Source organism: Equus przewalskii, chromosome 2, assembly GCF_037783145.1.
Source record: "Equus przewalskii isolate Varuska chromosome 2, EquPr2, whole genome shotgun sequence".
Lineage (NCBI taxonomy): Eukaryota > Metazoa > Chordata > Mammalia > Perissodactyla > Equidae > Equus > Equus przewalskii.
In genome coordinates, this window is record NC_091832.1 from 22,998,445 (window position 1) to 23,023,414 (window position 24,970).

General features: G+C 51.6%; 1 protein-coding gene across 4 annotated transcripts in view; it reads left to right on the forward strand.

Moving 5' to 3' along the window:
* Window positions 1-24,970, forward strand: part of CSMD2 (CUB and Sushi multiple domains 2) — a 592,849-nt gene that overhangs the window by 169,238 nt on the left and 398,641 nt on the right. The gene's annotated exons all lie outside the window — the stretch shown is intronic.

A 24,970-nucleotide genomic window follows, 5' to 3' on the forward strand; every position in this document is an offset into this window, starting at 1 on the left:
CCATAAAGCCGGGGATGACATCTGACGAGGCCTCACAAATCAGGTCGGACACAGCGCCATAAGCCAGAGCTTTTTATTAGGCCTTGTCCCAAGAGGCCTTCTGTGGGAAGCGGGAAGCAGGGGGCCCTTAGCTCCATGGTCAAGGGGAAGGGCAAGGTCAAGAGCGGTGAGAAGAATTCCAACTCCATGCTGGGTGACTTTGATTCAGGCTCCACGAGGGTTAGCAAGGGGCAGCTCGCTGCGCAGAGGTGGCCGAGAGGGCCAGGGCGGCTCAGGTACAGGGCCAAGCAGCCCTCTGCCTCGTCCTTTGGAGACGTAAAGAGTAATGGCGAACGTTTTCTGAGTACTTCCCATGTGCCACTTGTCACAGCGATAAATGCCTTCCATGCAGGTTCTCATTCAGTCTGCCACAATCCTGTGAGGCAGGGTTGTGATTGCCCTTCTATAAACGAGGAAGCTGATCGCAAAGAGATATGATGACCTGTCCACGGTCACCAAGCTCGTTAGGGGCAGAATAAGGACGGAAACGCAGACATACCTGGTGCTGCAGCTCTCTGCCCCTCCCCCACGGAGGCCAGGAAGCCTCGCTCCACCTCATGACCTCTGGGGTCTGGGAGGAGGGGCTTCCATATGAGGGGCGGGGTCACGCATCATCCTCCTGGACAGGGCAGGAGGAGAATGGGGGTTTGGGGTCCCTATTCTCAGGTATGAAAACAGGAAAGCGAAAGTCTTGATGGGAGTGGAAGGGGTGAATCCCGGAATAATCTCAAAGGGCAACAGGAATGTGGAATGGAGAACCTTGAGGATTCTAGAATCTTTGTCATTGCCCCACTCCAGCTGCTTGTTTGCCCACCCAGCAGTCAATTGCAGAGGGCCCAACATGTGCCAGGCAAAGTTTACGAGGCACTGGAAATGCAGAGATTAAAACATAGTTGCAAATATTTCGGAGGTGCTGCCGGGGTTCCAGCGACTGTTTTAAGCACATTGTACATCTTCACAATAACCTTATGAGGCAAGTGCTCTGATTATCATCCCCCTTTTACAAATGAACACATTGGGGCATAGAGAGGGCAAGTGCCGCATCTAGTGGGCGGCAGAGCTGGGGTTTGAACCCAGGCAGTCTTGGTCCAGAGCCTTCTCTCAGTCCTGACATGGCACCACTTCAATCTCGAAGATCTTTTTGATCTGTTTAGAGCAGTTGTTCCCAACCCCAACTACACATTAGAACCACCTAGGGAGGTTTGAAAAATCCCCAAGAAAAATCCTCCCGGAGACCCTCACACACCGCAGGAGAGGACATCAAATGGTCCAACCACCATGGAAAATGTTTGGTAGTTTCTTAAAAAGTTAAACATGCACCAGCCACATGACCCGGCCATTCCACTCCCAGGCGTTACCCCAAGAAAAGTAAAAGCAAGTGTCTACCCAAAGACTTGTACCCAAATGTTTAGTTTTATTTGTTAACGAATAACGAAGCTTCATTTGTTAAGAACTGAAAACTGGAAATAATACAAATGGCCATCAACAGGTGAAGAGATGAACAAACTTTGGCATTTCCATCCCGTGCAAGACTACTGAGCAACAGACAATGAAGCACTGAGAGATGCACAACATGGGTGCGTCTCAAATGCATTGTCCTGAGTAAAAGAAGCTGGACAAAGAGAAGTGTATACTGCAGGGTTCCGTGTACTAAGATTCTAGAAACTGTAAACTGAGTTAGAGTGAGGGAAAGCAGATCAGTGGCTGTTTCGGAGGTGGAGGGTGGGGGGATGGAGAGGGGTGGAGACTGCAGACAGAGGCCACCAGGAGATTCTCGAGGGTCATCGATGATGACCTTCATTATCCTGATTGTGATGATGATTTGACAGAAACCTATATAGATTAAAATTGACCAAAATGTGCACTTTAAATATGTGCAATTTATTGTGTGTCAATCATACCTCAACAAAGCTGTACAAAAAGACAAAACACTAAAACATCCACGCCCAGACCTGATCTCAGAACAAATAAATCAGGCTTTGGGAGGAGAACTCAGGCATCGGCACTTTCAACGCTCCCGGAAGATTCCAGTGGGCTGCTAAGGGCAGAGGTGCCGACACAGTGGGAGACGGGTGCCTGAACAGATGGCAGGTGTTCTGAGAAGGGTGTGCTCAGAGCAGGGCCGCCCAACCAGCCTGGGCACAGTCAGGGACAACGCCTCAGTGAGGGGACCCCTGCGTCACGCATAAAGTGACAGCGTTTGGAAGTTTGAACAGGAGTCATCGAGGGCAGAGAGGGTGGGAGAAGCCTGGGAGGGTGGTCCACGCAGAATGGGCAGCACCAAGGTCAAAGGCACAGAGATGGAGAGAGCATCCTGAGCGGGAATGCCGTGGGGGTCCATTGTCTGCAACTCAGGCGTGCAAGGCAAAGAGCACAATGTGCTCCAGGAGAAGCCGGCAGAGGCAGGCCCCTGGACCTGCTGACGAATGTGGCCTTTGTCTTGAAGGTCCCCTTGGGGATGAGGAAGAGAGTCCATCAAATAATGACACCACCCTTTCCCCGACATGACTTTCCCTCTCCTGGGCAGGGTGGGATGCAGCACAGACTGCTGGGTGAAGGGCTCAAGAAGGGGCTTTAGGGAGGAGCGGGAACTGGTCAGGGTTGCACTGAAGAGATGGCTCTGGGATGCAGGGCAAGAACGGCAGAAGAGGGCGAGATTTAGACTCTCGGCCCTTGATGGCCGGATCTCTGCTCCCAGGCGGCCGTTGCTTGCTCTTCGTTCCTTCCTTCTCTTATTCATTCATTCAGCAGAGATTTCCTGAGGGCCAACCATGTGCCAGACACTGCTCTGAGCTCTAAGGGTAGGAGGGAATGAAACCGACAGAACCCCTTTCCCCATGGGGCTTACATTCTGGAGAACATAAACAACGTAATTAGTTACTATAGAATATGTTAGATGCCTATAAATGCTATCAAGACCAAAAAAAGCAGAGATGGGAGATCAGGACACGAGCTGGGGCTGGAGGGGACTTGTGATTTTAAACAGGATGGTCAGCAAAGATGTCATGGAGAAGTTGACATCTGAGGAAACACCTGAAGGAGGTGAGGGAGTGAACTTTGCTGATCTTCAAGAGAAAGATCGTTTCAGGCAGAGGGAACTGCAGGTGCAAAGGCCCTGAGGCAGGAGGGGTAAACAGAGGGAGAGTAGTAGAGAAGAGGGCAGAGCAGGAACAGTTTCTGTGCAGCCTTGCAGGCCATCACAGGACTTCAGCGTTTACTCTGAGTGAGAAGGGAGGCTGTTGGAGCATTTGAGCAGAGAAGTGGTAATAAATCTATTCCTACAGGGTTGTTTGTAAATCAGATATTTGTCAAGTGCATCCTGCTTAAAACCCCCCAGGAGAACGCAGGCTGACCTCACCGCTCTTGCTAGCAGCAATAGCAAGCACTGCCCACATGCGGAGCCCGCTGCTCCTCCCCCGGGATTGCCTCCCGGGTCCGCTCATCCTCATTAAAAGTGGATGAAGCCTGCAAAGAGGGAAGGAGACAGGCAAGGAAGATGTCAACCGTGAGAGTGAGGCCGCTTGGGCCCTGCAGTCAGGACTCCTGAACAGAGGAGCCTGAACATTTTCTCTCTAACCCAAACCGCGTGAATCAGCTGGAACGATTTCCACTCCAGCCGGCCTGCACAGCTACCAGGCTGTTTAGTAAGCACTTATTCTGTGCCAGGATCTGGGATAAGTGCTGCACATGGTCCATCTCATTTCCTCCTCTCGACACCCCTGAGTCTTCATAAGTCCCATTTCACAGATGAGGCCCCTGAGGGTCAGAGAAATGCATGTATTTCTGAGTCGCCCAGCTCTATCTTACTCCAGACCGTGCTTGGAACCACTATGTGACATTACCGCCCTCTCCCAGCTGTCACTGAAACATTGGCATCCCCTGCCTCCCAAACAGGACAGGGCAGGCTAGGCCAGGAGACCCCGTTCCCCGTGAGCACAGCTCTCCAGCCCTCCATGGCATAATGGGGCATTGGTGGCAGGCTGTGGGGAAGGATGCAATTTGGGACCAGGCTGGGCTTGAAGTGGGGGAAGCGGCCAGACTGCAGACCCTAATGAGGGTGCCTGGTGACATCACTCCAGAGCCCCAACTTCCCCTGCTACACCTGCAGAGGGTCTGATGCGGTGGTGAGACCAGCCAGGGTGGCTCTCCAAGCCATGGAGTTCTGGGTGCTCTATCCTTTGAAAGGACTCCAGCTGGCCAGTGAGGGGTTGGCAGAGGAGGGGTGATGCTGTCACATTGGTGGGCTGGACTTAGTCCCGGATCCAGTGCTATCTGGGAATGGCAGAGAAGGACAGGAGATGGGGTCAGAAACCCTGACCCGGGGTTGTCTGGGCCAACACGGGGATCAGAAAAGGGATGGGAGATATGCGCCCTCGACACCCCACCCCCCAGGCTCCCTGGAGTGCTGCCTCCCGGCACCCCACTAATTCCAGAGTCCCCATCAACCCAGACATGTCCCCAGTCAGTGAGTGCTTTCTCACATCACATGCGTAGACTTCTGCAGAACACGAGAAAGAATGGCCAGACTCTCATCCTCTGGAGAGATCCTCTTGGCTAGGAGAGGAAGTGCCAGGTTCCCGAGCTCAGAAAGGTTGGCAAATGAGAGTTTCTCTTTCCCAGGGAAGTCCTGGACCCCCTGGGCTCCCACAGCATCCCATGCAGGCTTCTCCTCCAGCACCCCCTCATCTTCCTGTAACTGTTTGCTTTCACATCTGTCTCCCCTGCAAGGCCGCAAGCCCCTCGAAGGCGGGGTCTGAGTCTGGTCCATGTCCCCATCCCCGATGCCTGGCACAGGCTGCTCCATAGAGTTATAAAATAAATTAATGAATAATTAGGAAGAAACGGCTGCCAGAGAGCACCAGGGTTCCGAGTCAGTGGGCTGATGATGTCTGTGCGCGTGGATCCGGCTCCCGCGGATTCTGTGTGTTGAATAATTGAGTGACGTATGCCACGGGCAGAGCAGATGTGAGATTTCTCAAAGCTGACAAATGAAAGACAGTTTCGAGACAGAGGAGGGGGACGTGAGGCCAAGACCCACCCTGGGGGTTCATCCTCCTGGGGTCCCCGGGGAGGAGGCCGACTCAAGGAGGAGGAAGGGGTGGGGGAGGGGCACAGCTCCAGGTGGAGGAAGGGGACAGGACAGCACAGCGCTGGGAGCACAGAGATGGCGGAGGGGGGCGGGGGCGGGGGCAGGGCAGCCCCCTCTTGAGACTCAGAAGGCTGCCGTCCTGTGGGGACCAGAATTTGGGCTGAAAGTCCAGTTAGAAGATAAAGCTTCTTTTGTTCTTTTGACCTGGGTCCTCTGTGCTAGGATCCAGCAGTCAATAAGACAGTCACCGCCCTTATGGAGGGTGACTACTCGTGCAGGGAGAAGTCAACAAGGAAGAATCTAATTTCAGATTGGGGTAAATGGCGCAGAAACAAAAGCAGGGCCAGGGAAAGAGAGCGGCGGGTTGAATTATTTTGGACAGGGCAGTCCAAGAGGGCTTCTTGGAGGAGCTGACATTTGAGCAGACACTCGATTGATGCGAACAAAGTCTGCTTTGGTGACTCAGCTTGGCACATTTGAGGAGCTGCCCAAAGGCCAGAGTGGCAGGAGTCACAGGCACAGGGGGAGAGAGGGGACGGGGTGCGGGTGACCAACTGTGCTGCTATGCCCTGACTGAGGGGTTTCCTGGGACATGGGACATTCTGTACGAAACTTGGAAACGCCCCAGGCAAACTGGGACTAAGTTGATCACCTAGAGGTAGGGCACTAGCACAGAGACGGGGACGGGGGCCAGAACACGCAGGGCCACCTCTGAGGCGGTGGTAAAGGATTTGGGTTTTATTCTACGTTTGGTGGAAATGGAAGACAGTGACTCCTTTTTTTTTTTTCTAAGATCCACATAGGTACTTTTTTTTTTCTTTTTTAATGATTTGGTGAGGAAGATTGGCCCTGAGCTAACATCTGTTGCCAATCTTCCTCTTTTTTTTTCTCCCCAAAGCCCCAGGACATAGCTGTATATCCTAGTTGTAGGTCATTCTAGTTCTTCTATGTGGGATGCCACCACAGCATGGCTTGATGAGCAGTGCCAGGTCCACACCCAGGATCCAAACCTGTGAACCCCAGGCCGCTGAAGGGGAGCACGTGAACTTAGCCGCTCGGCCACGGGGCTGGCCCCAGGACTCATTTTTGATTTGACGAATATGTCTGAGTGCCTCCTCTGTGCCCGGCTGTGCTGGACAGTAGGCAAGGGTGAGGCGCACACAGTCCTGCCTTCACAGAATTGTAGGCTTTTTTGTTCTCTCACGCCACACGCTTCCTCTCTGGCATTTTCCGACTAAGCTCAGGGTAAACAAGAAAAGCATGCATGGCCGTCAGAGCAGGTGCTTTCCTTTTCCATCCAAATCAACAGAGCAGGTGCTTTCCTTTTCCATCCAAATCAACAGGACACTATTTCCAGACATCACTTAATTGTGACAGGGAGGGAAGAGCAGGTTATCCGATCTTACGTTGCAGCCCAGGTCACCCCGAAAATTGAACACTGCTCACTTTGCACCCCCGAGCTGGAAGGCCACAGGGCAGCCAGGGAGGCAGAAACAAGGGGGCAGTTTCAGTGCAGCATGGGGAGGGCTGTGGTAGCCACGTGGGCCAGGAGATGCCACACCAGCAATAGCGAACATCTGCTACACAGTAGCTGTATCAGCTTCTCATTGCTGTGTAACAAATGGTCACAAATGTAGCATCTTAGGACACATTTATTGCCTCACGGTTTCCGTAGGTCAGAAGTTTGGGTGTGGCTCAACTGTATTCTCCATTCAGGGTCTCACAAAGCTGTAATCAAGGTGTCAGCTGGGGCCAGGGTCTTATCAGAGGCTTGGGGTCCTCTCTCAAGCTCATGTGATTGTTGGAAGAATTCGTTTCCTTGCAGTTGTAGAACCGTGGCTGCCTGCTTCTTCAAGGTCAGCAGAAGACTCTCTGCTTCTTTGAGTCTCTGTCCACCAAACCCTTGGGCTCACCTGATTTGGTCAGGCCCACCCAAAATAATTTCCTTTTTGATGAACTCAGCGTCAACTCATTTGGGCTTTAATTACATTTGTGGGGGAAAAAAATCCCTTAACTTTTGCCAAATAACTTTATCTAATCATGGGAGTGACATCTCATGTATTTGTGGGTCCTACCCACACCCAAAGGAGGAGATTATGGGGGTGGGGCCAAGGAGTGGGACTCTTGGGGACCATCTTAGAATTCTGCTTGCCATACTAGCCATGTCAGAATTGCTTTCCATGTCCCAGCTCATTTAATTCTAGGAACAGTCCTATGAGATCAGTACTGTTATTGTCCCTGTTTTATAAATGAACAAACTGATGCAGAGAGAGGGCAAGTAATAAGCCCAAGGTCCCACAGCAAGAAGGAGCCGGTGCTTTGGCAAAGCACAGCGTCCTGGAGCAAGGATCCCTGTGGCAGTCAGGGAAGGAGGAAGGGAGGGGAACCCAGCAAAGCTCCCTTTGCTGTTTCATAAAGCGTTGCCATGGAAACCCTGCATGAAGCATCACTTAAAGAGCTGTTTGATTATTTTTTCTGGGTGGCATCTGCAAGCACAGAGCAGCAGCACCAACACATGTACACACCATGGTTGAGTTAATGGGTCTAACGGCAGGCCCATGGCAGGGTGTCTGGAAGGCCCATTGACAAAAGAATCTGCTCATTGACACTCTCAGGGCCTGGTCAGTGTCTCCCTGTGGCAGAGAACCCAGATCTGGGGACCGTTCAGGTCCTGATGGTCATGGTGCTGTCAGTGTTCTCTCGCTGTGGGCTCGGAGGGTACTCTCTCCCAGGTGCCCCCCTCTCTCCTCCCACTAGGCCTGCTTCCTGGCCCCATCCCCACCCTGCGCTTCCTGGGCCTTCTCATGGCAGCCGTCTTGGTACCTTGGTCCCACCGGGGAGAGGGCTAGGACAGTGGAGAATTCATGGAAGTCGAGCCTGGACCACAGACCTAGGAAAGCCCCAAATCTGCTCAAAAAGCCCCTTTGATGAGTTCCAGCCCCATCATGACACAGACAGTCCTGGACGCTTACTGATCTTGTCCCAAATCTTAAAGCTCAGGCTGGCCTCGCAGTCAATGAGGCAGGAGGTCCAGGGTAATAATTCTGATGACAGCCATGATCATCATGACTGCCATCTAGTGTGACTTCTTGCCGGGCCCCACGCAAAGTATTCTGTATACATCATGTCTCATTGCTCATTTGTCTGCTCATTCACCACGTGTTTCTTGAGCAATGACTCTGTGCCAGGTTCTGGGCATCCACTAGTGGAGGGTTAGACAGAATCCCTGCTTGTATGGGGCTTACATTCTAGTGCAGGGAGACCGACAATAAACAAAAGAGAAAAAATGTCCAATTGTGCCAAGTGCCATGCAAAGAATTAAGAGAGAACAGTACTGGAGGGAGGGCCTGGGGGCCTTCTTTGATTTGTGTGGTGAGGGGAGGCCTCTTTGAGAGGGTGATAGTTAAGCAGACCCCGGAATAAAAAGCTGTGCCAGGGAGAACAGCTAATGCAAAGGCCCTGAGGTAGGAACTGGTATGGTGAGTCTGAAGAACAGAAAGAAGGGCCAGTGTGGCTGGAGCCTGGCAGGTAGGGAATAGAGGCTGAGAGAAACGATCAGAGGTTGGCCAAGCAGACTTTGTCGGTCCAGGTAGGGGGTGTGGGTTTTATGTGAAAGGAGGTGGGAAGTCTTTGAAGAGTTTTCAGCAGGGGAGATACATGCTCTAATTTGTGTTTCAAAAGATCACGCTGGCTGCTGTTGGAGGGGTGGCCATGTGGGGGACAAGAGCGGCATCAGGGAGTCCAGTTGGTAGGCCTCTGAGGGAGCCAGCAAAGGATGCTGGTGGCCTGGGCCACGGAGAGAACACTGCAACTGGAGAGAGGTGCCTGGATTCAGATGTGGTCAGCAGGGCTGGCTGATGGCTTGGACGTGGGGATGCGGAAAAGGATTCTGGAATATTCCTAGGTTCTTGGTCTGAGCAACAGGGTAGAGATTCCATCCTGGCAAAAACTCTAAGGTGTGTTATCTGCGTTGCGTAAGTCAAAGAGCAGGCCCACAGCCACCTGACACACGCTACGCCATGGACGACGCTTGAGGACATTATGCAGAGTGATAGTCAGATTCCTAGAGACAGAGAGTAGAGTGGCGGTTGTCAGGGGCTGGGGGCGGAGGCATGGATGAGGAGTCAGTGTTTCATGGAGTTTTCAGGTTTGCAAGATGAAAAGAGTTCTGTGGATGGTGGTGATGGCAGCACCGCAGTGTGAAGGTACTTAGAACCACTGAACTGAGCTTAGAAATGGTTAAGACGGTAAATTACATGTCTATTTTCTATAATTAAAAAGAAAGACAAACAGGCTCCAGATCACACAGCTGGTAGGAAGTCAAGCCAGGTTTTGAACTGGGCCCAGCAAACCTGAGCTCTGGTGTTCTTAGCTGCTGTGCCACCTGCCTCCAGGAACACAGGGCTCCAGCCTGCGTGTGGGCTTGCCCACGACTGCAGCCCCAAGGTGAGGATCAGCCCGCCTTGGACACCGACCCCAGGCGGGGCTGGTCTGACACCTGCTTGTGGGCCGTTTGAATGGAGAGGGGGCAATGGAAAGGAGACGGAATCCCAGCACGTCATTTTGTCTGATGATAGTGTTGATACATACAAAGCAGCCCTTTAGACATGACGGTGATGATAATGATGACAACGACAGCAACAAAATGATGAAAATTTCAGCTGCCACACATGGACGTATGTGTGCCAGGCCCTTTTACACGTAACATTTATCAGTCGTCACCATAACCCTGCAATGTAGGTACTTTCATTATCCCCATTCTACAGATGGGGAGACTGAGGCTAGATGATATTAAGAGACTCGCCCCAGGACGTCTGCCAGTAAGTGGGACTGAAAATTCAAAGCTTGGCTGCTCGTCTCCAGATGCCTTTCTAGTAATGGCCCAGGTTAAACGAGGAGACTAATTAAGAAGATATAACTGTGCTGCTTCTCCGTGTTCTATTTTTTGGGCTAACTTGAAGGGACACAGAGTAATTATTTCCTGGAATGAGCATCTTCAGCACAGGCCCCGGGATGCTCCACACTCAGCCTCCTGTGTGGGCGCTGACACCGCCTCTGCACGGTGACAAGTCGCAACAAGGCTTGGCACACTCCTGGCCCGCCCCGCCCCACTCAGGCAGCACCTCACGGGGGAAAACAAGATAAAACAAAATCAAGCTGAGCTCCTAATTCACATTCCATCTCCGGCAGCTCCTTGATGATAAGTAACTCTGGAATTGGAAATGAGGCGGGAGGGAGGCAGCTGGAGATCTGGGCAGTGCGGCTCGGCCGACCGTGTCCTCTTGGGATTGCCCTCTCTGCTTCTTGGGGCAACCAGGGAGGCAGGGCCCACGGGGGCTGAGGGAGCACCTTTGCCTCCTTCTCCCTTTTTTTTTAAATTGCTATTTTTAATCATGGTAAATAGACATAATGAAATTTACCATCTTAACCATTTCAAATGTACATTTCACGGGTATTGAACACATCTGCATTGCTGCGCAGCTATCATCACCGTCTATCTCCAGAACTTTTTCATCTTCCCCAGGTGAAACTCTGTGTCCATTACATACTAACCTCCATTCCTCCTTCCTCCCAGCCCCTGGCCACCACCATTCCACTTTCTGTCTCTATGAGTTGGACTACTCTAGGTACCATGATCTGTGGAACCACGCAACATTTGTCTTTTTGTGTCTGGCTTATTTCTCTTAGCATAATGTCCTCAAGGTTCATTCATGTTATAGCACGTGCCAGAATTTCCTTCCTTTTTAAGGCTGAAGAGTGTGTCGCTGTGTGAATATACCACATTTATTTACCCATTCACCCATCGATGGGCGCTTGGGTTGCTTCCACCTTTGGGCCACTGTGGATACCCCTGCTATGAATGGATCTCCGTCTTCTTCTCCCCAGGCTTGACCCTGATTGTGTATAATCAGGGTATTCGGGTGGCCAGGTTAAGCTGGCGTCCCCCACAGGACTCCCACCCTGCACAGTGCCCCCGCATACCCCTCACCTGGCCTCACCAGATCTTGCCACTGGCCCCTCAGGTTTCCATAGCAACCCTGTGTCAATCAGCTGTGAAAGGTGGTCACGTGTCGTGGTTTGAGTCCTGGCTGTGTCACTTACAGACCTCGGGCAAAGTTATTTGACGTCTCTTGTCTTAGTTTCTTCACCTGTAGAACTGGGATCGTACTAGTACCTACGTCACAGCTGAGCGGAGGGCTGCAGGAGCCAGTACTGCCCCTGCTCTGTGCCAGGCGTCACACGAGGTGCTTGGCGTGGATCATCTGGCTTGGTCCTCAGCTACCCTAAGGGGTAGTTATCCCCTTAGAGGGTATAAACTCAGTATAACTTCACAAAGTTATTTGCTTTCTAGAAGAGTCTCAGGGAGGTGAAGGGCTTGCTCGAGGCCCCTCACCCGTAAGCAGTAATGCTGGGATTCTGAGCGCTAGGCTTCCACTCCCATCTAATTCCTTATTCCGCCTCCTGTGTGTGGAAGCCACTTGCATAGGGTGTGGTTCTCAGCAAGTGCCCAGCACATGAGGACCAGTCGGATAAATTTTGGACATGGCCATCGCTGACTCCCGGGTTGATGAAGTCAATCCGTCTCCCCCAGGGAGCAGAGTCGGCTTTAACAGGCAAGGCCCTTGCTTGGCTTGGGCCTTTTGGACTAGGAGCTGGGCTGACAGGTCTGCCATGCTGGGTGAATGCTCTAGGAATCACTGCCTGATCTCAGGGGTCTGGGAACCCTGCCTTCCTGGGAGGAGGGCCCATGCGTCTTATCATTTCTCAAGAGGTGCCTGACCCCAAAATAGTAAAGACCGACTCAGATTCTAAATCCGTGGATCCCAGAAAGAGCCACAGGCTCTAACAAGCAGCAGAGCCTGTGTTAATGCTGAAAGCTCAGGGAGGGGAAGCTCTTGGCTCAGCCAGAAACAAGGCAGCACAGGCCACGGCTGCAGGACAGACAGAACCAGCCAGGCCTCGGGGTCATGTGAGAGGAGCTGATCCTGGCTGTAAGGATGGTCAGGGCAGAGCACTGAACATGGTAAGCTAGGCCATGTGGACCAGAAGGCTGTGTCTCCATGCACATGGCCTGGCCCCAGGACAGCTGCGGGCCAGGTCTGGAGGGAGTGGCCTTGATTTCACTTGGGGAGGACAGGGGGCTGTTACCTCCTAACTCCCAAGCCCTCGTCCTTGAGGCTGTCAGCAGCCCGGCTTTGCTACGAACATCAGGTCTTGCCCACTGTGCCAGCCACTGGCTTCCCAACTCTGTCTCCCCAGTCCCCATCCTCAGCAGGCTTTCCCACATAAATACACATATGACACATAAATACAAGTAGATACACATATATATAAACACATGGATATATGTATATATACACACATACATACACACAAACATGTAACACCAACACAATAGAATGGCTAAAGAGACCCCTGACCCCATTGATATACACACGCGCGCACACACCTACTGTGCTGGAGGAAATATAAGGAGTTCAGTGTTGCTGGAGGGGAGCCACTGAGTGCTAAGGCTGGAGACATGGGTGGGGCCAGCTCTCAGAGGACCTCAAGTGAAATTCGAGGGAGCTCCTGCCTGTAAATGACGGGGAGCCACCAAAGGGCTTTCAGAGGGAAGCAGGGCGGTCTGTTAGCTGTTTAGACAATGGGTAGGATTGGGGCAGGTTTAACAAAAGAACGGGGAGAAGGACCCCTCTCCAAGTCCCGGAGAAGGTGAGATAGGATGGGGAGAGCCCTGGGCCATTAGCACTGGCGGTGGGGAGGGGGACAGATAGGAGAGATTATAGGGAGCTGACTCAAGAGCCTGGACGTGGAAGCAGATGAAGTGTCAGCTTGGGCGGCTGGAGAGACAACCGCGTCAGTCCCAGGCTCGAGGAAGCCAGGGGATAGCGGATGGCGGGTTTGGGGCAAGGGCAGGAGTTCAGCTGAGCCACGTGCAGTTGGAGGCACCTGTGAGACTGTGGTGTAGAGAATCCTGGAGGGGGATGACTTGGGTCTGGAATCAGGAGGAGGGTCTGGACCGGGACCTTGACTGCAGACGGATTTAGGAATCAGTAACACAAGGGACAAGAGCCTGGAAAACAGGAACGTGCGATGCGGGCTGCGCGCTCCTGGGCATGTGCCAGCAACTCTTCCTGGAAAGCACCCCCTTCTCCGCCGCGGCCACAGTGCATGCCTCTCCCAGGAAACTTCTCCAAATTATTGCTTCTTGTCATCCCTGAGGCTGTGTGCCACTGGCTGCTGGGCCAGAGCAGCGGAGGGCAGCTGAGGAGAGGGGCAGAGAGGGGGCAGAGTTCTGGGCCAGTGTCAGTCATCTCCTGGGCCTCTGCGTTGTCTGCATTTCCCTAGGTGCTTTCGGGCTCTGTAGGACCATCCGTGAATTATTCTTATTAGGATCGAGAAGAGGCCTTCCTGACTGGAAGCAGCAGGCCCCTGCCTGGCTCAGTAAAAGAGCTGTGTGTCCCAGTGAAGCCACCTGCCTGGCAGAGCCAGAGATGGCTTCCTGTGTTCCAGCTCCTGCCGCCCATCTGCTCTCTCCAGCTACCACGCCCAGCCTCTTCTCTTTGTCAGCTCTGGCCTCTCCCACACCACCCTGGCGCCTTCCCCGAGGGAGTTCCCGGGACTTCATGTAATCACATCACAAACGTATTGAGCGTTGACTGTATGCCAGCACCTCGCCAGTTGATCTTACTCGATCCTCTCAACAGCCCTCTGAGCTGGCAGCAGTTTTTACCCCCACTTTATTGGTGAGGAAACTGAGGTGCTGGGAGATGAAGCAACTCGCTTGTTAAGTGACAGAGCTGAGATTTGAACCTGGGCCCTCTGTCTCCAGAGTCCGCTCTCCTGACCAGTGTGCTCTGCTATCCGTTATGTCATAACTGCCGGCCCACAGCTAGGCGGGGCACGGCGGAATTCAAACCCAGGTCTGTGAGATGCGGGAGCCATTCTCCGAACCGTGATGCTCTGTGCCTCCTGGACCCGATAGCCTTGCTGCCCACCCCGTAGGTCACGGGCTGAGCCAAGAGCTGCTTAAAGCCCCTCCAGGATCAGATCTGCATCCCCACCCGCAGCCCTGCCTTCTGTGCTGTGTCTGGGATGACAAGAGCTTACGCACGGGTGCCAGGCTCACCCGGCGAGTGTGGGGATAGTGACACTGGGTTGCAAAGGGTGCTCTGTTGTAGGAGGAGACATCTGTGAGACAGGGTCATGAACCCACAAGAGACTATACAGACGCAGATGGTTATTTTGATCCATAGGTGAGGGTTGTTTATTTGTAGATATGGGAGTGTGGGTCTGTTGTCGTATGTGTGAGTGCAAGAGCTGTGTACAGATGCATTCCAGATTGGTCTGTTTTTATACATGCACGTGTGTGTATGAGAGTGTACGTGTGTGTGTGCATGTAAAGGAGAGCATTTGAATGGATTTGTGCATATTGGATGTGAAAGTACGTTGGTATGCCTGTAAGAGATTGTGGGGTCCCCCAGTAAGGAGCTTCTCTGGGCACAGAGCCCATCCTACCTCCTGCTTCTTGACCCTGGGGGGCCTGGACGGATGGTCTCCACCTGCACAGGGGCCTCCCTGAAACTTTTGGACTTTGGGCTCCAAAGATGAGTAAAACTCAAAGGACAAGCAGGAGGCTGGGCCTCTCCTTTTCCACTGTTCCTGCTTCTCAAGCTGCAGAATGTTCCCCAGGCACTGTCTTCAGCCTGATTTGGGGGACCTGTGGGAAACGGAGCCTCAAACAGACTCCTCAGCCAGCCAGACAGCCTCGTCCCTCACTACCCGTTCCTCTGCTCCTTCACTGTAATGCAGTAGCTACGAAGGAAGGTGCAGAGGTCAGGCCGACTGGGTGCCCTCCCCGCTCCCCCAGTTCCTCGTCATGTGAGTATGTGAATATGAACTTACCCTCTCTGAGCCTCAGTTTCCTTACCTGTAAAACAGGGATAGTGCCCACCTCACAGTGCTGTTATGAGGATGAGATGAGTCAGGATTCAATGAAAGTTAGTCCATAGAGGTGGTCAGCAAACAACGGTGCTGCTGATGAGGAAGAAAGTGAGGAGGAGGAGGATTCGCAAAGATCCTGCTTTTGATCAATGTCTTTTGCAGTCACTAGATCCACCGTCCTTTCAGAAGGTGCAAGAAGTAGGCACATGATGGCAGCTGGAGGCCTCACTTCTCAGGTCCTCTCCGGGCCCCTCCATCTAATTCTTCTTAGAGAGAGGGAAGCCCAGGGGTCTGGAGCCTTTGGAATATTGTGCTTCTTCCAGTGGGATGTCAGTTAAATTGTCTCTTGCCTTAAGAAGAGAGACGGCTGTGAGGTATGCTGGGCCTTCCGGGCCCTGGACAGTGAGCCAAGTGGAGGAAATAGGGGCTCTGGGGCTCTCTTGTCCACAGGGCTGGAGACGGAGAGTGGGGTATTGCCATGGGCATCCCGATGGTGCTGGTGCTCAGAGGCAGCACTTGCCTGCCAGCCAACAGGGTAGAGGGGACTGAGACCCAGCCTCAGGGAGGGGCCTGCAAAGCCTGGGGGACAGCCCCAGCAAGGGACAGGATGACTTCCTGTGTGGGCAGCCTCACCCAGGGTTAGGGTTCCCAGCCTCAAGGCAGGACCCCTGCTGGCCAGGTCAGCGCCTCCTCCTCTTCCAACTCCTTTGCCAAGATTCGTTCCGAATTCATGACTTCCTGTCTGCAGCTGGGCAGGGCTGAGGGCCAAACACGGCTGGCCCTGGCCACAAACCTCCAGAAGTCCAGGCCCATCAGCCCAGGGGTCCTTCTGCCCCAGCCAAACAGAAAACATAAGCTGCTATAAAAGTGGTCAGATGAAAAGGACCTGCGCCCTTGCCCTCTGTAGCATATGCTGCGTTCCACTGGAAGTGCCGAGTGTGCTGCTTGAAAAGAACAGATCCCTTTCCCCAAAGCTACTGACCAATGGAGACCTCAGCCCATCCCAGGCCCCAGAACCACATAGGTTTGGATGTGTCAAAGGGGGATCATGTTTGTAAAAGCAATGCATCTTAATCTGGAAAGTTCTATGTAAATGTCAACTCTCGTTGCTGTTGCTGGTTTATGATGGTGACGATTAATAAGGAAAACAAAGCACCTCAGGTTTATCTTATCATAGAATCTGGCAGTTCCCAAAGTGTGTTCCAGGGAACAATTCAGGAGTTAATAGGCGTTTCTGAGAAAATAAGGGAGAGGAGAGATTTGATAGTCAAATTTTTGGAGATTCTATGTTAAGCAGGTTCAACAGGTTTCTCTCCCACAGAACCTCTCAGATAAGCTCAAGGGCTTGGTTTCTTCCAGAGGAGGGAATCTCAGCAGTATTTTTCAAAATTACTTGACCCACAGAATGCTCTTCTCATGGAATTTATTTCTCAGCCAGTGATGTATGGAGCAGACTTTGGGAAACATTTCTGGGCTCCACTCTGCGATGAATTAAATTTAGCCCCAAATTGCATATTTAGCTACTCTAAGCTTAACGCTGACAGCATTTTGTAGGGTTTCGCCATAGAGTACCACGGATTCTCCATGCACTGCGCTGTCCAGACACGCTGGAGATCCCGGTGCTGGGGTGTGGTGGGGCGGGGACGGCTGAGCGTGGAGCCGCGGGGCTCGGGGCTGCAGAAGTCAACAAGGCTGCATCATGCAGGACCGCGTGCCAGCCTAAAGCTGGACATCAGAGGAGGTAGGGCAGGCCACAATCTCCTGAAGCAGGAGAGGACATGCTGCTGCAGAATAACACATGGAGCTCCGCTCAGAGAGTGACTGGAGGAAGGAGGAGACAGCACAGCTGGCTGCTCCCACGTAAGCCTGTGGTACCCTGAGCTCCTGCAGGCCCCGCCCCGGAAGGCTCTAAACCGCCCCCTCTGCCGCCTCTCTTGGCTTCCATGTTGCGTTCCTTAAAGCCAGGGCTGTTCTCTGCTTTTCCTCTTCCCCTTTCCGCAGAGGAATCCCCAGTTCCTTGAGAAGCGGAAGTCACTGACGCAGAGGAGAGTCCCCTCTGGGGCAGCGTTGCCAAAATCAGCAAATTAAAATACAGGATGCCCAGTTAGATTTGAATTTCAAATAACATTATTTTAGTAAAAAAGATATCCCAAAGGTGGCATGGGATATTCTCATACTAAAAAAGTATTTGTGTCCCTCTGAAATTCAAATTTAACTGGGCGTCCTGTATTTTAACTGGCAACTCTGTCCTGGGCCCGAGGACATTACCCCTTTGGTGTTGCTTCTAAAGAATTGCAGGTGAAAGAGAGGAGGCCATGAGCCCTGTGGTTATGAAGCATCAAGCAGGCTTCCGCACTGACAGCCCTCTGCGGCCCCTGCTGATGTGATGATGGATGGACGTCTGTGCAGCCCCAGCTAGATGCGGTGGAAGCTGGGGCCAACAAGGGGCTGACTGGGCGTGGGTTGGACCTGTCCCAGGCCTGGCAGGAGAGGGACTATGTAGGTGCTGAGAGCAGTGCCCCATGATGGGAAAGCAGTGAGACAGACACAGGCCTTGAAGACAACCTGATTAGGTCCAATAGCTTGGGTTTCAACCCCAGCCCTGGTCCCAAGTAGGGTGTGACACTGGGTCGGACTTAGCCCCGCTGCTCCTTATTCCTCCCCAAAGGGGACCGTCATAGTGCCTCTGTCGGGGGAAGATGAAATCGAAGAGTCCAGATAAAGTGCTGAGCAGAGTGCCAGCTCTTAGTAAGCACCCAGAGGTGACAATTGTTATTACGACCAGCTGTGTGACCCTTCACCTCTCTGATTCAGCTCTTTTTGGTAAAATATGGTTCATAAATATCAAGCTAAAGAGTAGCTACGAGGACTAAAATCCGTCCTATTGAATGGGAAAGAGTGGGGACTAAAGACACACATGCCCGTCCCTAGAGCCAGCACCGGGCCCTGTCCCCAGGGCCACAGTGTAGAGGAAAGGATACCCGTCAGTCCCCAGTGGCCGGCTGCCTGTCTCTTCCCTGCCCACTTCCTCCCAGTCGCCTCTGTCCAGGACCGTCGCCTGCGTGGCCCCCTCTGCTCACAGCTCCTTCCCCTCCCTGGCTCCCAGCAAAGCTCACCTTTTCACGGTTCTCTTTCTGTATTATGGGGAGACAGGAGGGTCCTGGGACCTAAATCATGCACCTGAGATAAGAACATAACTAATAAACACTAGCTCAGGGTTGCCAAACCGTGGCCCATGGGCCGGCCTCCCGTTTTATAAGTAAAGTTTTGTTGGAACACGTATTGTCTACGGCTGCTTTTGTGCTGCCGTGGGGAAGTGGGGTCACTGGGACAGAGAGCATATGGCCTACAAGGCCCGAAATATTGACTATTTGATCCTTTACCAAAAGGTTTGCCAACCCCGCACTAGTTTATTGATATATACATATATATATATGTATATATCAATATATATGTGTCACATTTTTATTTTATACATATGTGTATTTCATTCATTCAACACATTCCAACAGAGCACTCTCTTCCCACCAGGCATTAAATCAAGCAGTCGATAAATAAAGAATGCGACACCCTTCCTGCCCCGGGGGGGTCCAGAGATGAAAACAGACACCTAGACAAACACTTAGGAGCAGACTCAGCTCTTACTCAGAAGCCGGGGTGTTGTAAATGCAGCAATGAATGGACTGCAATGTTGTACAGGTGCAGGAACTGAAGTGCAAGTAAAACCCCAACGTCATTGCGTAAATGGGCTCCCCAAGATCCAATGACGTGAAATGTGGGATTGTGAGGTTGCAAAATTAACAAAAGGACCAGAGCAAGCCCGTGCAGTTAATGGGCTGGGGGTTCCGGGATTCTGGGAGCCAATTGCCAATGACATTATGTCTGAATTTATACTCTGTCAGGATGCGTTCTTGTGGGACTTTACAGTTTATACGAGACAGCCGGGATAGCAAGGAGGGCTTCAGAGAGGAAGTGACATTGAAGTGTGGCCTTGAAGGATGAGTAGGAGTCTGCCAGATGGAGAATTTGAGAGAAAAGCTGGATATGCCTGGGGAAGCTGTGGTTTAGAACAGCGATGATGGAAGGGACTAGACTGGTGAGCAAGACGTGAGGCAGAAAATGTCAGCAAGATCTGATCACGGAAGGATGAGGCTGTGTGAGCCTAAGATTTGATTTATCCTGACAGCAATGGGAAGGTTCTCAGAGTTTTCTTTTTCTTTCCTTCATTTTATTTTTATTAATCTTGCAAATGGTTATTTATTCTCACTTGAATCATGCAGAAGGCCAGAGGGCCTGCATTTGTGCCTCAGTGGCAGGGAGCCCACTTTTGGCATGTGTGCACCTGACGGAGTGAACAGGACGGGGCCGTGGTGAATTTGCCACTCCAGCATCCAGAATGCTCCCTCCAGCATCAGTGCAGACAGTGCATTGGAGTGGGCAAGGCCAGCACCAGGAGATCCGCGCTGGGCGCAGAAGTCTAAGGGAGAGATGACGAGGTTCTTCAGATGAGAAGGAAGGAGAGGGCGAGTGTGGTTTATGGGGGGTAGGGAAGTCCAGGGGAGAGGCCAGGCTTGCTGCCCCCAGAAGTCGAAGCCCAGCAACAAGAAAGGCCCTGGAGGTGGAGCAATTCATGGCCCAGTGAGAGAAACCCACCTGGGCTGGTGGGATAACCTACATGAATTGGTTTCAAACTCAGCCCTGCTTTGAATCCCCTAGAGATCCCAGGCCCCTCTCTGAAATTCGGATTCAATGGGCTTAGGGACAGGGTCTTGGCATCGGTGTCTTTATAAAACTCCCCATGTGACCCTGATGCTGAAGGTTGCAAAGTCACAAACACGAGCAAAAGAACAGGCTCATGGCAGAAAGCGTATGCCCAGCTCTGGTCAGGGAGAGGCCTGGCAGGGCAGGCCCTGTGGACTCGTGGGCGGGATACCCCATCTGAGGCCCTGATGCCCTGCCTTGATTTGATTGACGGGTAGCAGGAAATGTACAGGACCAGGCTAGGGGTTGAATGGTTGGTGGTCACCCCAAGTCATCCCTCAAGGAGAATGAGCATGAGTCCCTTATGAGAGTTTCAAGGTCCACCAGTCCCCATGGACTCTCTGTGGAAGATAAGCACGGCCTGGCGCAGGTGGAGAGTGTGCAGGCTCAGCAGCTGGGCCCTGCTGGGGAGACCCAGCTCCCTCCCCCAGCAAGCTCTGTGGCCCTGGGGAGATGCCCCAACTTCCCTGGCAATCCTGCTCATCTCAACAAGGGATAATAACAGCACTTCTCTCAACGGGTTGTTAGGAGGATTAAATAAGATCATTAAGTCATTCAACAAACTTTGATCAAGGTATTAGTATACATCAAGCACTGTTCTAGGAGTTAGGACACAGAAGTGAACAAAATAGACCAGGAAATGTCTGTCTGCATGGAGTTACATTGTAGCAGGGCGAGACAAATAAACAAATGAATGTGTCAAATATATACTATGTCAGATGGAAGGAGAGGAAGTGGAGACAGCAATTAGAGACAATTCTTTGAGGATGGAAATATGTACAAAGCACTTGACACTGAGGATGGTGCCTAGTAAGTGTGCAACAAATTATGTTTATAAGGCCAAATGGCTAAAAGGAAGGGAGTTATAAAGACTAACCAACATAATGTGTGATGCAGAAGTGCCTAGCACAGAGGAGGTTCTCAAAAGATAGTGGTTCTAATTCCTCCCTTCCTGACCATGCCCGCTACCCCACAATCATGCACATGCACACGCATGCACACACATACATCATGCCACGTACACACACAGCACCATCTCCTCTTTCCACGCTGAGAGTTTTGGGAACTGAATCCTTCCCCCGAGTCCTTTTTCCCAGCCGTCTTTCCACTTTGAATCAAGCGGGTGGCCATGGAGATGAAACTAGTTACTTGATGGAGGATAGGAAATCAAACATATGGAGGGTGCTTGTCCAGAGAGCATAAACGACTCTTCATTATAATACGGGAGCTAACGTCTCAAATTAAAAATAAAAGAAGGCATGATGTAGCTTTTGCTGCACTCCAACCACAGAGGAGCTTCATTGTCATACAATCACTGAGAATATTGTGTTGATTGGCAAGAGCTGGGCTTTGTAGAAGGGACAAAATTCCCCAGCGCTAATCTACAATGGAATTGTTCAATGTCAGGCACCACTTTAATAATATTGTTCTGGGCCGCGTCGGATGTAAATATCCCACTCTTCATTTTGTAAGCAATCAAAGATTGCTTTTTTTTTATAGATGGGAGAGCGTGAATGGTTATAATATCTGTGCCAAAAAACACACGGGCAAAATCGAAAAATCAAAAGAACACTGCGCCTTAGGAAGGCTTGCTCTGTGGTTTATCTCCGATCTCCTCTGTCCAGCAAGTTGGGCATCAGACACGTTACAAAAGACCATACTTTAAATGTTGCCCTTGATGTTATTAAAAAGTACAGGATTGGCAAATCAGACTGGAGAAAAAACCAGACAATTAAATCAAGACACTCAGGTCATCACCCTTCATCTTGTCGCAGCGTCTAGAACTATGAAAGGAGGAGGGAACTCTTGTTCAGGAAGCACTCACTATGTGTTGGGCCCTTGGTCTCAGTCAGAAGCAGTATCACATTCCAATTAAGAGTGCTGAACGATGGAGCCAGCAAAACCTAGATTCGTAACTAGCTCTGCCATTTTCTAACTGTGTGGCCTTAGGAAAGCTACTTAACCTCTCTGGGCTTTAGTTTTTTCATCTGCAAAATGAGGATATAGGTATCCCACAGGATTATTTTGAGGATTAAGTGAAATAAACTTGTAGCCCAGAGCCTGAAACATACCACACCCTAAATAGTGGGTACTATACATCTAGCTTTATTTAATCTGCACAATAGCCCTGTTATGGGTTGAATTGTGTTCCCCTAAAAATACGTTGCGGTCCTAAACCCCAGTACCTGTGAATGTGACCTTATTTGGAAATAGGATCTTGGCAGATAATGAGGTTAAGATGAGCCAATATGGTGTGTCCTAATCCAAGATGATTAATGTCCCTGTAAAAAGGTGAAATTGGGACACAGAGGCACAGAGGGAGAATGCCATGTGAAGCTGGAGGACCGGAGTGATGCACCTACAAGCCAAGGGCTGCCAAAGATGCTAGAAAACCCCCAGAAGCTGAGAAGAGACAAGGAAGCGTTCTTCTACAAGTTTCAGAGAGAGCACGGCCCTGCTGATGCCTTGATTTTGGACTTCCAGCCTCCAGAACTGTGAGACAATAAGTATCAGCTGTTTTAGGCAGCCAGTTTGTGGTACTTTGTTACAGCAGCTCTAGGAAACTAATACAGCCACCCCTCCATGGTAAGGAAAAGTATCCTCATTTTCAGATAATGAATTGATGCCCAGAGAGGTAAAGCTTACAGCTGGAGATCACTCAGCTAGAGGCAGACAAGCTGAGGTTTGAATCTTGGCCTCTCCGAGCCCCACGGCTGCCCGTTCTCCATTCACTGCGTGGCCTCTCAGGAGCGGAGCTCGAGATGAAAAGGGAGGTGGGGTTGGAAGTGAGCCCCATTCATCACACCCGAGTCCCAGCGGAGGGGCCGGGTCAGAGCGGTCTGCTCATGAACAGCTCATTAAGTAAAGAGCAGTGAGCCTGGAGAGGGACTTTTTAAAAAGAATCAACTTTTATTTATGGTGACGTTCCAGTCATTAATTTTGAAGGAAGAAAACCCAAAGCAGGAACAGGTTCATTAAAAATTTGACATTAGTAATTTAATTAAATTGGGTCTTTGCGTCTTGTTGCGGAAAATGAAACGTTAGTTCTACACCGGTTCTCAGCCCATGTCCCCTGGTTGGCTTCCTCCCCTCTCCTTAGCTTGCTTTCTTCTCCACATGTTTACCTGACCCGCCCCTCCAACCCCCAACACTCACACACACATCACAGCCGCTGCCTCTGCTGCCAGCCAGCCGCATGGGATCATGGGAAACGCCAAGGAAGCCAGCAGCACGGGATCATGGGAAACGCCAAGGAAGCCAGCAGCACGGGATCATGGGAAACGCCAAGAAGCCAGCAGCATGGGATCATGGGAAACGCCAAGGAAGCCAGCAGCAGGATCATGGGAAGTGCCAAGGAAGCCAGCAGCACGGGAGCATGGGAAACGCCAAGGAAGTCAGCAGCATGGGATCATGGGAAACGCCAAGAAGCCAGCAGCATGGGATCATGGGAAACGCCAAGGAAGTCAGCAGCACCGGAGCATGGGAAATGCTAAGCTGGGCTAACGGACAGGGTGATGGAGGTAAATCCTTTCATTGGGGTCATCTCACTTGTCAGAGGTAGAGAATAGGCAAGGAAGAGCTCTTCAGTCCTTAAAATAACTCTCTCACAAAAACATAAGCCTCTTGAGGGTGGAGACGTGCTTTGTCTAGTTCTCTCGCGACCACAGTAGGCCCACAATAAATTTTTGTTGCATGAAAGAATTAACACACGAATGAGTAGCTCTCCCAAACAACTAACTAATGAACACACAAATATGTCCCTATGAGGCCAGGCACTGAGAGGCTCCCAGGATACACCCATGGACCAGACCAGGCCCCTCCCTCTGGCCCTGTGGCCCAGTAAAATGATGCTGTCTGCCATTTTTTGAGCACCTACTATGTGCTGGACACTTTGCCAGGCATGTATCTTTTATTGTCGGTAACTCCCTTAACCACTGGATATTATTATCCTCCTTTCTCAGTTGAGGAAACTAGAGCTCAGAGAGGTCATATGACTCAAGGCCACAGAGTAAGACAGTGACCACACCTGGTTTCAGACCCAGGTCAAGCTGGTTCCCAAGTCTGTCGGTTCCCTCTACACCAAGGTGTCTTCTCCTGGAAGGGGAGGAGAAGGAGGGGGAGGAAAAGTCTTCTTTCTTCTGTTCCGAGATCATCAGCACTGGCAGAGGGAGTCCTGGAAGACAGCAACATGGGCAGGAAGAGGGTTTTGCAAGGACCTGGGAAGCCCTCTAGAATCCAGGCTGACTATCTCCACTTCTCCATCTTTATTCCTCATCCTCACCCCTACCCTCTCACTCCAGACTCCCTGAGCTCCTAGGTTATCTCTGGCCTCAGGGCCTTTGCACATGATATTTCCTCTTTCTGGAACACTCTTTGGCTTAGCTAATTCTTACTAATCAATCTGGGTTCAGCATAAATGTCAACACTTCCAGGAAGCCGTCTCTGACCACTTGAGACTAGGTTTGGTCCCCTGCCCGGCCCCTATCCCATCATAGCACAGCATACCTCTAATGGCACACATCTCCTGCTGGACCGGGAGCTTAGATTCACTTGGGTTGAACTCACTGTACGCCAGCTCTGTCTTATGCATTTTACAGACCTTAACTCATTTAATTCTTACAACAACCCCATGAGGGAGGAAGGGACTGTTGTGAACCCCATCTTACAAATGAGGAAACTGAGGCACAGAGAGGTTGAGAGACTTGCCCAAGGTCCCATAGGTAGCGATGGGATGGGATCAGGCGGGGATGGAACCTAAGCACTGCGGCTCTCGTGTCTGTACTCACCACTACTCTGCTCCACGGCCTCAATAAATCATCTCCGGGTGAATCATGGAGAAGTACTTGGATGGCAGTCTGGATGTGGCTGTGACTCCTCGTCCTTGCCCTTTGGGGACATCCTAGAATGGTGGGAGGTGTGACCTTCAGGGCACAGGCAGTTCTAACTCTGGGGGGGAAGGTAGGGGAGCTGGGGCAGGTTGAACAGTCACTCGGCACAGAGCACCCCCGCCCCCCGCTCCTGACTGGCGGGTCGTGATGCTCTGCAGCCTCACCAAGGCCGATTCCGCTGGATGATGAGAGCACGCTGCCCTGATGGCTTTGGCTCGGTTGCGCGCTGTACACGGCCTTCTCTGGT